This window comes from Nanorana parkeri, unplaced genomic scaffold, assembly GCF_000935625.1.
Source record: "Nanorana parkeri isolate BGI_ZX_2015 unplaced genomic scaffold, ASM93562v1 scaffold512, whole genome shotgun sequence".
In the NCBI taxonomy this organism is placed as follows: domain Eukaryota; kingdom Metazoa; phylum Chordata; class Amphibia; order Anura; family Dicroglossidae; genus Nanorana; species Nanorana parkeri.
Window position 1 is genome coordinate 1,006,502 of NW_017306780.1, and position 14,248 is coordinate 1,020,749.

At 41.7% G+C, this 14,248-nt stretch overlaps 1 protein-coding gene across 1 annotated transcript in view; it reads right to left on the reverse strand.

The window, feature by feature from the left end:
• Positions 1–14,248, reverse strand: part of PITPNM3 (PITPNM family member 3) — a gene marked incomplete at its 5' end in the record, with an annotated part of 118,221 nt that overhangs the window by 45,088 nt on the left and 58,885 nt on the right. The gene's annotated exons all lie outside the window — the stretch shown is intronic.

Genomic DNA, 14,248 nt, shown 5'->3' on the forward strand with positions numbered 1-14,248 from the left:
TATCGCTGCATGGGAGCGTCTGCCTGTCCTGTTTGGTCTTTGTGACATACTGCAATAGACTGCTATAATAGATCAGTATCAGTATGAGAGACTGCTATAGCACAGAACTAAATCACAGAATATAAAATTATATATTATTTTATTATTACATAAAATTATATAATCCCAAAAATATCACAGAAGTCTGATATATACAGAAGTCTGAAATATACAGAAGTCTGATATATACAGAACTCTTCTATAACTCTCTATCAATCTCAATAAATCTGCAATTACTAACTCTCTCTCTCTATCTCTCTATCTATCTCTCTATATCTGTATGGCTCTATATCTCTCTATATCTCTCTCTCTATCAATCTCCTTCAACACACTACACAGGGCCGCGGTGTCAGCAGCCTTATATAGTGTGCTGCAGGGACTTAGCTGTGAGTCATGATTGGGCAGAGTCATCGTGACTTTGCCCAATCATGGCTCTATATTTGTAATGAGCCCGGATTGGCACAGTCTTGCACCTGACCGCAGACTGTAGCCAATTACCGTTTCGTACGGTGCAGTGCATTGTGGCATGTCCCGCGGTCGAACAGACCGCGGACATCCCATAATGTTCGGCGTTCGGCAAACGCTAGAACATGCTATGTTCGAGTCGAACATAGGTTCGACTCGAACGTGCAGCCCATCCCTATTCGTGAGCTCTTCAGCCAGGAGTGAGTGGTGCTGGAACAGGTAATTAGGTATTTGCCTAATTTTTTTTTTTTTAACCCCTTCATGACTGAGCTTGTTTTTAGTTTCTGTTCGTAAATGACTGATTGACTCTCAGACACCCGATATTAAGGTATCGGGTGTCTGAAAAAGGTTAACCCTTTCATTAATGAATGCCTCTGTAGTAAGGGCATACATTAATGAATGTTAAAAGCTGATTCTCAGCGATTAACAGCCCTCTAAAGCAGCAAATAACTCGTCACGTACAGTGTACGTGACAAGTCATTTGGTCCCTTTGTGGCTGGACGTACAGTGTACGTCTCCCGTCACGAAGGGGTTAATCATGGGGCATATATCTACTGATTGAGATACTATATAGCATCAGCTACTTGTAGGCTCTGTTTATTTCCAAGTCATCCTTAGACTAGAGCATATGAGTTAGACTGATCAGATTGGAGGGGTAGAAAAAGTAAGGCAGTAAAGCGATATTAGAAAACTGGGATTTAAAAGTGCACTGGAAATATATAAATCTAAGAAGCTTAAAGTGATATTAAAGTCAAAATGTTTTTAAGCTATTTCAAATGCTGCTGAAATCACTTACAATGGATGCTGTTCCTTGATGTTTAAAAGTTTTGGCTTACTTCCGCTTCCGGCGCCCATGTAGTAAGCAGCGGGGCTCCGGCGCTCCTTCCCCAATCAACCTCTTTTATATAAAATCAGCCCCGGGCGTCTACTCACCCCCTCTGTACAGCACTGGGGGACCAGGTGGACGGGGATGGACCGCTTCCTGGCTTCGGAGCCCCGTTCGCAGGGGTCCTCTCAGGAGCCTTGTGTGGCCAAAATGGCGGACGGCCGCTCGTCTCCACGCGGCCGCAGCCCCTCTCCAACTTCCTCCCAGAATGGGGGTATAGAGGACCTGGCACATGCCCAAATAGCTGCAGCAGTGGCCAGGCTGCTCAAGCCCACCATCACTGCTGCGGTGGAGACTGCTATACAGCATGGTCTCATACAGCTCCGCAAGGATCTTTTCACACAAGCTAAATCTCTTAAAAGAGGCAGAACACCGCATTTCTTCTTTGGAGGATGATCTCCTGGAGGCACAATCCCAGCTCTCCACGTATGTAACTCTATCACAATCTATGCAAGAAAAAAACGATGACCTGAAAAATCGCTCTAGACGCAACAATTTGATAATTGTGGGTCTTCCAGAGTCGTACAAGCCTGGCACCCTGGATAAGTTTTGCTCAATCTCTATTCCGGAGGCCCTGGGAATTACATCTCCTTGCACTGTGGAAAGGGCTCACCGCCTAGGATCACCCAGGGAGGAAAACACCTTGCCCAGACCAGTCATAGTGCGCTACCTTAACTATGCGGACAGGCTGCGCATTTTGCAGGCATACCGTGCTGACAGGTCATTGAAGGTGGACGGCCATAATCTACTAATCTTCGCGGACTACTCGGCGGAGGTGGCGAAAAAGAGGAAAGCTTTCAACAACATCTGTTCAACTTTATTCCGACAGCGAATCAGATTCACCCTGGCGTATCCTGCTATACTCCATTTTACCACTCCTGGTGGGTGCCGCTGTTCGTTTCAGGATCCTAGAGAGGCGACTTCCTTCCTATCTCAGCTGGATACAGATACTGGGTCTCCCTCCCCTCCCCCTCTTCCACTGCCACCGAGATCTCCTCAAAAATCATGGAAAATGTCCAAGAAGGCTGCGGGGACACCCCGGAAACAACGGAAGCATTGAGGATGCTATATTGGGTATTATTGCTCGTTGTAACTGTGTACTGCCATTGCCTACCATGCTTTTGTTTTGTCTTGTTTTATACTCTCTTTTTTCAGGTTCAGGTACTGGAAATGTGGGTTTTCCATTCTTCGTGCCCTGCACTAGTGGCCCCTTGGGGTACTTTTGTTAGGGCAACCGTAGAGGGTAATGCCCCTCTGATATTTCTATCGATCTGAGGCAGGCAATGTGGTGCGTGCCCCCATGATACACACATTGGGAATTTGCGGAGTCAGTAATGCGACCTGCTCTGTTTATGGTTCACAAAATGTTTAATGTTTTGGTTTATGTTTTTATGCTGTTTGGTTATACCGTATGCAATGCTGCTTTTTCACAAAGATATTAGTCTCTGTCTCGCTGTGCCTCTCTGATGGGAGGGGCTGGCTTTCCTGGCGACTTTGCGACCCACATGTCCTATGAGTTTTCTGGGAGGGCTGCAGGGTCTTCAGGTGAGCACATATTTGTGGTCCATGAAAATACTTATATCCCAATTTACTCTGTTGTAGGTATTACATTAAAGTTCTCATGGAATGTTAAGGGCCTTAGATCGCCACAGAAGCGGAATGAGGATTTATTCTGCCTGTGAAAGTCCTGGGTTGGAGAGGTGATAGGTTCCCCCTCACAGGGACGCAGGCCAGGGGAGGTGATTCTGCTCCAAAAAAATCTCCCTTACTTAGTGCAGCAGGTGGAGAGGGATGCAGAGGGTCGCCTACTCACGGTGACTCTAACATATGGTAATGATACCTTAACTATTACTAATGTTTATATGCCTAATTCCCCTTCCAAATCTGACTTTCAATCCTTGACACAATGGGTATCACAGTTTGATTCGCCTATACATTTAATTGGTGGAGATTTTAACTCTACTATGATGTTGGCGGAGGATAGGAAGTGGATTTCGGGGGTTGTCCCTAGGAGTAGGGCCTGCTAGACAATCGTTATTGGCATTTATGGTGTTGGCCTTATGCCTTCAGGATGTCTGGAGGATATCACATCCCCCTGACTTTGACTTCACTCATCTATATTTAGTGCATAATTGTCTAGCACGATTGGATTATTTCTTCTGCTCCAATGCCCTACTACCCCGGGTGACACAACCAGAGATTCATGACCTAGTGGTATAAGATCATGCCCCCATTTCGATTTCTTTACAAGCTGGAGCCCATATTCCAAATGTTATTATGTGGCGCTTCCCTTCTTGGAATCTAACGAAGACTTTCGTCACTTTTTGGGCACAACCTGAAAATAATATATCTTTCAAATAATCAACAGCATATCTCCACTCCTGCTCTGTTCTGGGAGGCGGGCAAGGCATATATGAGAGGCAGGATAATATCGAATGTCTCTGCATACAGAAAACGTACCATGCAGGCATACAAGTAGGCGAGTAGCTCCATGAGACACGCACACGCGGAGCTACTTTCGGATCCTTCCATGCCTAGTCAAACATAGTGGGAACAGGCTAAACAAAATTTTGACACATGGGTACATAGACAATACCTCATGTCATCTTCATACTCGCATCTTTAATTCCACAAGTACGGGAATAAGGCGGGTAAACTTTTAGCACGTCTGGCCAAAGGACGATATCGCCCCACTCATATCTCTAGTCTTAAAACTCCCTCAGGTGACCTTCTTACTGACCCTTTAGATATAAATAAGTAGCTGGAAACATTTTATAGATCTCTCTACCAGACGGATGGTTTTGACGGGGAGGCAGCAGCTAGCTTCCTGGGATCTACTGATCTCCCACAGTTATCTGAGTCTCAGCTAGCTTCTTTGAATGCGGATATCTCTAGGGAGGAGATTCTAGAAGTCATTACTGCTCTTTCGAGCGACAAGGCACCCGGCCCTGATGGCTATACGGCAGTTTTTTTTTAAGCTTATCCGGGAGGATGTCCTTGACCCCTTGTATCTCATGTATAATTCCATCTTTGAGGGGAGTCCGTACCCAGCTTCTGGAAAGGAGGCATATATTAAACTATTACCGAAGGAAGGAAAGGATCCCACTAATCCTGGATCATACAGACCTATATCGCTGCTTAATCTTGATGTTAAGATTCTTTCCAAGATTATGGCGAATTGAATGGCGGTTATACTACCATCCCTTATACATCCGGCCCAAGTGGGATTTGTCAAAGGACGAGCAAGGGTTACCAATCTATGGAAAGTTCTGCTGGCACTGGAGATGGATTGCTCCTGTCCTGACAAAGATTTAGCTATAATCACCCTGGACGCAGAAAAAGCATTCGACAACATCAACGTACAATGGCTGTTCCAGGTTTTGGACTCCTTTGGGTTCCGGGGACGGATCCTTTCCTTCCTTCACCAAATGTATGCCTCCCAAGTGGCAAGGATTCTGATGCAGGGGGCCATGTCATCTCAATTCCCCTTTGGAAGGGCACGAGGCAGGGATGCCCCGTCGCCCCTGTTATTTAATTTGGCATTGGAACCCTTAGCGCAACACATATTGCACTCTCCATGGTTACATGGTATCCAAGTAGGCAGGGAGGAGTTGAGAGTCTCCTTATTCACAGATGATATACTTATCTTCACTTCCCGACCCGCAGAGGATGCTTTAGTGGTTCAGGAGCTCTTTCAGTATTTAATTTCTTTTTCAGGTCTCCGTATAAACTTCACCAAGAGTGAAATCCTCCCCTGTCTAATGAGCGTACATACGCCTGGGATGGTGAGATGATGTTCAGAGTGGCACAGCGAGACATCACATATTTAGGTTTAAAGGTGGGAAAATCCCCAGGCTCTCTGTTTATTAAAGGAGGGTAGTTCAAATGATACAAAGTAATCAGGGAACTGGAAATGTGGGAGAACCTCCCCCTTTCGCTCTTCGGGAGGATCCATCTGCTAAAAATGTCTAGTTTTGCAAAATTGATGTATCCTTTGCAGACTCTTCCATTGTTGCTGAAGCACACTGATGTGATGCGTCTTAATAGGGCTATGACTCGATTTGTCTGGCACTCCAAACGCCCAGGATCTCAATTAAAAAGCTGTGGCTCCCGAGGAGTGAGGGTGGAGCGAACTTCCAAATGTCAAACTATATAATATAGCCTATTTACTTATATCGGGTAATTCTACCCATTCGAATACTTCCCTGGAAGGGGAGATGGTTGCTCCCTGGGATCTTAGAGCGCTCCTTCATTGCAGGACTTCACTGCTCCCCCCTGGTATTCGACAAAACTCTTTATATAGAGATACCGTTATAGCCTGGAGTGAGGTACAGAAAGGCTATAGCATCCCGGTCAGTCATTTTCTGCATTTTTTTCAAGTCACTAAAACGTGGAAGGCAATCTCCAGGAATCCATCTGTTTTCTTTACCGCCTCCTTTTTGGTCTCAACTAAAGCCTATTCTATCTCGTCCATATATCCTAAACTTCAAACCACGTTTCTCAAACCTTTAACTACCTCAAATGTGAAAGAAGGCCAAGGAGTTCGAAGTTCCAGATATAGTGGAGAAAATTCTGGATGGATACACCAAGGTCAGTAGAGTGATCTCTAACGAGATCTGGAGGGAGACCCATTTTAAAATTCTGCATAGGGCATGTCCCCTACTTTTTACCTTCTGGAATTTCTTCTTCACAACCAAACATCTCAAGTTGCCCCAAGTGCTCTCTACAGCGTCCTACTATGATACACTGTCTGTGGTCCTGCCCTTCAGTAGCCAGTTTCTGGCAGCAAGTACACTCCTACATTGAACACATTCTTTCCTGGGCGCACCCCGATTGATCCTATTCTCTATTTGTTCGGTTACTTCTCCACGTCATCGGATGGATGGAGTCGACTCTCGTACAAGGGGATGGACTGGATGCATATCTGCCTTCTTACGGCAAGGAGATGCATCATGAGGCAGTGGAATGTGTACTCCCCTCCTACCATCCAGGAAGTTACTAAGGATCTACAACTTCTACTCCGTAGGGAAAGACTGGATGCTGAACTTCACAAGGATACTTGTACTAAATTCTTTTTTCGCAGATGGCGCTATTTTTTGGTCAAATCCTTCTCTACGGCTGAAGTAATATCTATAGTAAAACCTTTCCAATATACAAAATGGTATCTGAAGGCTAAGCTGTCGAATACCTTGGGGGGGCTTGAGGTGGAGTAACTGGCCAGCACTCTTTTTATTGATTATAATACTAACTGGGCCGCTGTCCGATTTTGTTTGATATATGTTGATGATCTTAGTTTCGTAGCTATTTAATAGCTTAATGTCCTCTTTTTTGTATCCCGCCATTGTATGTCTGATTGATGGACTGCAGAGATATATCTTTGTGTTGTTGTGAAAAACTTGAATAAACTTTGTTTAAAAAAAAAAAAAAAGTTTTGGCTTCCTGCAGAATCAGCTGGTCTCCTTAGCATTGGCCCTGATATCCTGTTATAGGGTCTTTACTTTCCCTTGCAGGGTCCTATGGAGCCACCCTTGTGTTCGCTATTAAGCTGTGTGTATGTCTTCACATAAACAGACACAAAAAGGCAAGTCATTCCCCTGCTCTCCTCTCCTCCTTTCTCACTCCTCCCTCTTCTTTCTCCAAGCTAGTATATGGACTACCCCATGCTTAATCTTTCCCCTCTGCTTGCCAAACTTTAATCCCAATCCAGAGTTTGGTGCAAGCTCTCTCTTTCAGTTGTTGGCTGCAGCAATTTTCTAAAAATGATGTGGATGCCCCAGCTTCTATTTCTACTTCATAACTCCCCATGTTGGTTGCCCTCATCTTTTTTTCCATAGGGGTAATAACCCCCGAGAATCTAATTAGAATGTTTGCAGCATCCCAAATCTAGGGGTGGCCTCACTGCCCCGAATGCGTGCATTTATTGTTTAGCTGCCCAGCTCCAACATCCTCCTTTCCTATCATATTTTCCTACCTCCAAGGTTTGAGTCCTCTGAATGCCCTTGATTTTCCTGCCTATTTGCAAAATTGTGAGCTGCTACCTACTCTATATCTGATGGGGAAACTCTGGCTGACTGTAAAAACACTCCTAGGTCTTTCAGGGTACACTAGATACACCCGCCTTTGGCGCAATAGGTCCCTACCTAAACTCTGCAAGCTGGAGAGTTTCCTTACATGGGAGAAAGCCGGTGTTCTCACGCTTTCTCAGCTCTATTCTGAGGGATCTCTTAGGTCCTTTTCCCAGTTGCAGTCTGAACTTGCCTTTCCAGCTACCTGTTTTTTTTTTGTATTTACACTCCTGGCAGGCCCTACAGACACAAATCACCACTCCCATTTCTCTGCCACCCCTTTGTTTGATCTTACATCCCAGGCACAATCTAACAGTGCTGTGGCCACTGGCTGTAAGGATCTGTAAGTGGACTTCGTTATATATCTTTTTGTGGTACTTTGTGTAACCGGCTGGCAGCAGTTCTTTGAAGGAGAATTTCGAATGTTATGATTGTACAATTATCTTTGTGTTTTAAAAAATTTTGTTTTAATAAAAAGTTTTTTTTTTACTGTATTACACTATGGCTCTTCTTAGTGTTTTATGAGCATTTGATGAAATCTGGTGGATAAGAGAAGGAGAGGTGTGATTATCGGTGGCACATGCACTCAAGGGGACAGATTGCAAGTGGATAATAATACTTTATTAAGCATTTTATGACCATTTCCTTTACAATGGTCTACCCTATCTGGTGAGTGCAGTCTGGGAGGGTGGTGTCACACACGGATGATGAGGTGTCACTCAAAGCAGAATATATGCACTTCAGCGGCGAGATTTATTGTTGCACTTTATGGATCACTGAATACACTTGTGAATGGCTTTATGATCTTGGACTTTAATTGTCTTTATTTATTTAGATTGAATGTCGGTTCTTTTATAGGTTAAGAAAAACAATCTAACAGAGGTTTAATTTCTGTAATGTACACACACCTGCTTCATAAATTCCTACTGAAAGACTATCTGCCTTGCCAGGCTAGGTGGGAGGTCAATGCGGGCCCTTTCTGAGATGACATGTGGGAGGAGGTATTACAATTGGTCCCCCTAGCATCACCCTCCCCCATCCCATAAACTGACTCAACTTTTTATACTACACAGCGTATCGTACACCTAAGTTTCTCCATAAAATCGGAGCCAGGTCTATCCCTCATTGCGGTCATTGTATCCATGGACATGGCTCTCTTATTCATCTCCTATGGAGATGTCAAAAGTTGAAACGAAACTATACTGGAGTGATGTGGTACAGTCATTAAAGATAGTCTTGGGTATCTGGCTGGAGGTCGCTCCCCTGCCGTGCTTATTAGGTTATGGATGTTGATTGATATAGGATTGCTGCACTCTCTGGACCCTTAAAGTAACAGCAGGGAAATATATATATCTACATAATATGAAACATATATGCATTTTAATAAGGTTTCACTTGACTAAGCTGAACCAGTATGAAAAGCTCCAATAAACTAATTAACTAATAATGGCTGCTTTGCTATGATCTATCATTGCAAACTGTATGTCAATATTTATACAGGATTATAAAATCTAATTTGAATGAATACACTTATTAAGAACTCACAGTCTAAATCTATTTATAAAAATCAATTTTGTTGAAAATGATCTCAACTGCCTTTATCAGTAATAAAAACAGTGACTGCGTGCAGACTGTCCAATAAAGATGCAGTATGAGCTGTTACCAGTAGATGGCAAGCTAATTACTGCTGTTCAGAAGTTTACTATCCAACTTATCCATCAGCAATTTAGGATGAAGAGTTACAAGCCGTGTGCCAAATTAGAAGGAACACATTTATATCTATTAACTTCTTACATATAAATCTTTGCTAAAGCTTTTTAAACTTTAACTTTGACATTTGGCACAAAAACACAAGCATCTTCAGGAGCCACTTTTGTGATATTAGAGGGAGATTTTACTTACCCTTAACCCTATATTTCTCACAATAACCTCATCTTCAGTTCCCCCTAACTATCTATTAAACTATTTCAATTTGTGGACAAAAGTGCCTGTTACAAAATAAGAGAATTACTTAAAGTGACATTAAAGTCAAAAAAATGTTTCCCTCCCCCCAATGTTAAGTAAAACACTTATCTTAAATGATGTCACTTAATCCAATCTGCCTGTCCTTTTCAGCTTTCTCTCCAGCGGTGCGGCGGCTCTCCGATCCAGAGCTGACTCCTCTGTCCTTGCTGGCACTTCCTGTGCCATGGTGTCTGCATGCGGGTGCACGCATCCATAGACTTACCTTCCGTCTCGCCTCGTCTCCCGGCCGAAAATCCGAACTGCGCATGCGCCCGCCCCAAGATGCTTTGCGGCCGCCCGAGCAGTTTCGGATTTTTGGACGGGAGCGTGCAGCGAATTAAGCAGTAAGTTAAAACCGCTGTTAAAGCGTTTAAAAAAAAACAAAAAACTTTTTGCATATATCTACAGCTTGCTAGCAGTAGATATATGCAAAAAACCCGGAGGGTTTAGAAACCCTTTAAAGTTGGGCTAGTTGCTAATATGCCTGAAGAATAAAAAACAGCTTCACAAGTAGGTAAAATGAATGGCATCCTGTGAAGGTTGTATAATCAGGACAAAGCATCATGGCCTTTCAGCTAAATGTTTCTATGTCTAAATAACAAAAAAACAGAACCATAGGCAGATAATCACCATGATTTTCCAGAAAGATTTCAGAAACTGACAACGACAAAAAGAGCAGAGCACGATGAAGGTCAAGTTGTCTTCACAGCATTTACGTCAAACTTGGTTTACTGACAGAAATAAAGTCATTACATATTTTTAAATCTTTATACCCTTAAAGTGAAACGCTCAGGATGTTTATTCTCTAGGTAGACTGAATCACCTGCTTTCCAAAGTCTATTTATGAGCCACAGCCGTTACAAGGGAGTCTTTTTGCATTTTAGAAAATGTGGTAAGAATAGGAGGCCACAGTTATGGGAAGGAGGAATGAGAGCCCAAGATAAAGAGGAGGCTGAGGTGAAAACTGCAATAAGAGCCGAATACATGATAAAGCTTACTATTGCTCCTTTATAGCCAAATACAGGTTTTCAGTGCATTAAACTTGAACAATTTAAGGGAAACATTTGCTGAGAGAAAGATAGTTTTTAGAAGCCATGTTACTCAACTAGTTATGTATAAAGGCAAAAAATTACCAAAGTAGAAGCAAACTTATTCTTAGGCTCCAAAACATTCCCATTATTCCCCTTTGCAACTACCAAAGCAGTCCTAGGGAGAGCTCACTCTATCCTATAGCAGGTTAGCCAAAAAAACTTTCATCCTAGATTCAGATATCTAGGAGTACAAGACAAGGTTGTCCCCTATCCCTAAAATCCTTATATTAGCTATAGAGCCCTGTATATATACACCAACACAAAGACATTATAGGGCTTAGGAAGCAGGGATTAACCAAAAAATAATGCTGTTTGAACATGATATACTCCTAGTCCCGACCTCACATCTCTATTCCATCAAAAACTAAATTTCAGCACTCCACATTAATAAAGCCAAATTTCAAGCACTCAATGTTTCCATACCCTAACAAACACAGACCTTTCCCCTATCTAATTTCAATGTTATATAGGTTTCCAAACTCTCTTACTTCAGAATCCATCTTATGCTTTCCTTTAACCTATTGTATGAAGCCAACTACCCAGATATTTTCAATAAACTGACCCTAAAATAACTAATGACTACTAAAATGCTCTTGTGGACATTCTTAGAGAACACTAGACTGCCATCTGACCTCCATATCATCTTTTTTATAGGTTCTGGCCTCTTTGAGATACTGATGACTTTCACCGACACCAAGACACTCACCAAAAGTTTGGAATTCTGTCTGCTGGGGATAAGCCTGGAGATTTCAGTCAATCCTGCTGTCTCCAATCTCCGTACGCAATGGCCTGGGAAAAAGAAGTGGAATCCTTTCGCACAGATGAGGAATGCATTGAGGCTTGGACTACGATACCCTATAGTGCTCTTAACATGCAATCATATAAAGTGATGTAGCACTGGTAATTAATGCCGACAAACAAATGAAAAATACATTCTTTCCTATTCCTCGCTTTCAGTGGGTGTAGTGACCCAGTCACCATGCTTCATACATGGTGGATCTGCCCCCTTCGATTCTATGGATTAAAGGATATCAATACATTCATAATATTTTCCAGCTTTAAATAAACCCAAATCCTTTGGAAACTCTCTTATTCCAAGAAAATATAAAAATTCCAAAATAAGCATCTAAATTAGTCACACACATTTTCGGTGCAACAAAATAAACAATTGCCAAGAGTTGGAAAACCCCTTTACTTTTTTTTCATTAGGTGAAAACTAAACTCGGTGCTATAAGGGGGTAGGAAAATATTGTCTCTTGTTTCATATCTACCATTCATGTGGATTTATAATAAAATACCTGATATACATATGGTTTAACTCAATCATTGTGTGCTTCTGTCTTTTAAAATGTACAAAGTGAATGAGTAAGTAAAGGTTTAAACAACAAGCAGTAATTGAGTTTCTGAATAGAGTGTGGAGTGTGGTGGAGTGAAGAGTGGTTTGGCTTTTGAGATCCATACATGTCTGAAGAATGTGTATGGTGATGCAGTAATTGGGATTAGCAATGCTAGGCATTGGGTAAACAAGTTTAAAAAGGGAAAAGCTGAAATGTTAACAAGGCATTAAATTGTGCCATTCAACCTCTCCTCACCCAAAGAAATTCATATCTGCCAGATGAGCACACATCTGCCAGACCATGACGACCATGTTTTCAATTACCAAGGCATCATTCTCATTTACTATTTTGTAATAGAGAACCAACAGTCAACAGTGAAACCTACATTAGTACACCTTGAAAGCTGAAGGAAGCTATCAGTAAGCAAAGTGACCACAGAAAGACATCCATGTCAAACAGCTGTATCATAATAATGCACACACCTCTGATGCCACCAGTCAGGTGATTGCTAAAATGGGCTGGTCAGTGGTCCTTTTTCCATACTACAGCTTAGATTTGGCACCATCTTCCTTCTACCTGTTTCACTAACACCCCTAACAAAATGAACACTTTCGCAGGGCCGGATAAAGTAAATGAAGTAAATCAAGTGCTATGCTATTGTGAACAAGGTTTCTAAGTGAACCTGTGTTTTGTTAATGCAAGGAAAAAAGAAAACAAACATTCACTTTTTTTTCCCAAGCTGCACATATGTACCTCTCCTTCGCTCGGCCCCCTATTCACCTATTCGGAGAGAAGAATTGTAAACCTGTGTAATCTCTGGATCGCCTCAGTCAGATATCACACGCCGGGAATGAAGACTCTTTCCTACTGCTATGTGACATCACTGTGCAAAACACCAGCATTGTTACATGGAGTAAGTGACATGCTTCTCGATACCTAGAAGTTCTGGATATTTTGTTTTCTCCTGGTGGCAGAACAGAGCAGCAAGGCAGTATAGAAATGTTCTGTTGCTGGGAAGAGGCATATTCAAGCAAAGTTTGGTAATTTGCCCTGTATAGGCAAAGCACAGGTTTGCTTAAATTATTAACATTATTAAATTATAAAAAAATTAAAAAACATATTTTACAATATCCCTAATGTGCTAAATATGAAAAGAAAAATTTAGATTCAAATAAATTTTTTTCTAATTAAATTAGCTGCTAGGGTCACCAGAACAGGGTCACCAGAACAGGTTTTGTTCAGGCAGGGACAGTAATATTGAGTGCACTAGTGACACAATGACAATGTGCACATCATGATTTTTGACCAGTGTTTCACAATTTTCCTTAGTTATTACTACATGTAATTAACTAATACAAATTTCTATTAATATGATGAATTATACATTAATATATCTGTTAAGAGGTTTAATTTCGTTGGTAGGTTTGCTTTAGAATGATCCAAAGGAATATCAATGATTAAAAATGCAACATGCTAACTTAAAACATGTTTTAAGTATGTAAACAATTTATGTGTAGGGTGAAACAGACCTATTAAATTATGCTATATACCCGAACTTATAGACTGACCATAAAGTCCTAAGGCAATGTGCCTGTTACAAGGATTTCACCCGTCTACCAATAACATACAAGTGAATTATTATTTTAGTGTAATTACAATGCAAAAGAATATTAAAGAACATGTGTATCATAATCAGTTCTCTTGTTCTTTCAATATTTAATATTCTATCTTCACTGTGAAGCATACAGCATTAAAGGAGAAGTCTAACCTCATCTGTTTCTATCCCATCTTCTTCTGCCTCTAATGCCTGGTAATTTTTTCCCTATTCCCTTCTCCTCCACACTGCGTGCCTCAGAATTTTCATTAAAGGGCATTGCAGCAAGCACACTTCCTGTCAACTCACAAGTTTCTCACAAGACCCACTGACAGTCTTAGACATACCCCCCATGCACACAACTCCACAGAGCAAGTTATATCTGGATGAGAAAGAACCTTTCCCCTCTGCACCCTAAATCCTAACCAGGATCTAGTGAGTAGAACTGACTTTGTGTTCATTATTGTATTAGGTTATACTGTGTGCTGCATAATCCACTTTGAATTTGCCCTGTTATCATTTGGAGATCAAGAAATTGCTTTTGAGGTAACTTCTGTTGATAGGAGAACCATAAGTCTGAGGAGACCTTCTATTCAAGGTTGATTATATCTGGTAGGTGAGATATTTGTTCCTTAGTGATAAGGAACAAATGAGCACTAATGGTGGTTGTCATATATAGAATAATATGAAATGGAATAATGAAGCATTGACACAGTTTTTTCATTGTTACATGGAATAGTGATTCACTTGTATGTTATTAATAAATA